At 33.9% G+C, this 1275-nt stretch overlaps 1 non-coding gene across 1 annotated transcript; it reads right to left on the minus strand.

Moving 5' to 3' along the window:
• Window positions 1–607: 607 nt before the first annotated feature.
• Window positions 608–680, minus strand: Trnav-aac (transfer RNA valine (anticodon AAC)). Its single transcript has one exon. It is a non-coding gene; the product is annotated as a tRNA-Val (tRNA).
• Between the last annotated feature and the right edge of the window lie 595 nt (window positions 681–1275).

The following is a 1275-nucleotide window of genomic DNA, read 5'->3' on the forward strand; positions in this document are numbered from 1 at the left end:
AGCAGTGCCATAAGGTATCCTCTCACTATTTCTGGAGTAAATACCTAAGTCGTAACTATTAATGAACATGTTTTTATTATTTATGAATGAGTTTATAACCTTTAGCTGAAAGATCCAAATTTAAAAATACAAAATAATTATATACGAGTTTATAACCTTTGGCGGAAAGGTCCAGATTTATAAATACACATTATTTATGAATGGGTTTATAACCTTTGGCGGAAAGATCCAAATTTCAAATAAAAATTATTTATGAATGAGTTTATAACCTTTGGCGGAAAGATACAAATTTCAAATTATTTATGAATGAGTTCATAACATTTAGCGGAAAGATCCAAATTTATAAATACAAATTATTTATAAATGAGTTCATAATCTTTGGCAGAAAGATCCAAATTTATAAATACAAATTATTTATGAGTGACTTTATAACCTTTGGCGGAAAGATCAAAACTTATAATACAAACATTAATAAATGTACGTAAGGACATTTTCTTCCGGTGAGAGTGAGCAGCGTGTTTTTGAATTGCTGTAGAAAATATGTAATACCTACATCAGACTTTGAAGACTTAGTGGCCTTCGCATTTATTTTCTTCCAAAAATATTCTGTGCTCACCAGGGCTCGAACCTGGGACCTTCTGTGTGTTAGACAGATGTGATAACCACTACACCATGAGCACCCGTGTGGTTGGAGGTCCTGCCAGCATCTCCGTCTCATCTTAGCGTTATATCAGCGGATGCTGCATCTTGGAGAGTTAAATTATTATAACACACACTTTTTCGTAAGACGGTGTTTCTGATAGTAATGCCCCTTTAAGAGTGAGTAACTTAAGTTTATATGTCCTTAGCCCCCACCTCTCTCTCTCTCTCTCTCTCCTCTCGTCTCTCTCTTCTCTCCTCTCCTCTCTCTCTCTCTCTCTGAAATTTTTTTACTTTGTTAGTGTCTTATAACGTGGTTTGGCAATGTTCTTAAGCTAATTTCAGTGCATAGACGTTTACTGTAATTTCGAGTCATCATTGAGTATATATATATATATATATATATATATATATATATATATATATATATATATACATACATTGGTGAATGTATATGAATTGGGCAGAAGGTGTTGTAAGGGAAAAGGATTGTTGGGAGAGGGGCGTTCCTTCCCCAATCTTGCTTTATTCCAGGTATCCTTAAGAGTCAGCTGTCATTGTATGTAAGATAAAATTGCTTTTCCTTCAGTCCCATTGGATTGTAGAGAAAAACTGTTCTTTTCTGCCAGAAAATTA

This window comes from Macrobrachium nipponense, chromosome 19 (assembly GCF_015104395.2).
Source record: "Macrobrachium nipponense isolate FS-2020 chromosome 19, ASM1510439v2, whole genome shotgun sequence".
Lineage (NCBI taxonomy): Eukaryota > Metazoa > Arthropoda > Malacostraca > Decapoda > Palaemonidae > Macrobrachium > Macrobrachium nipponense.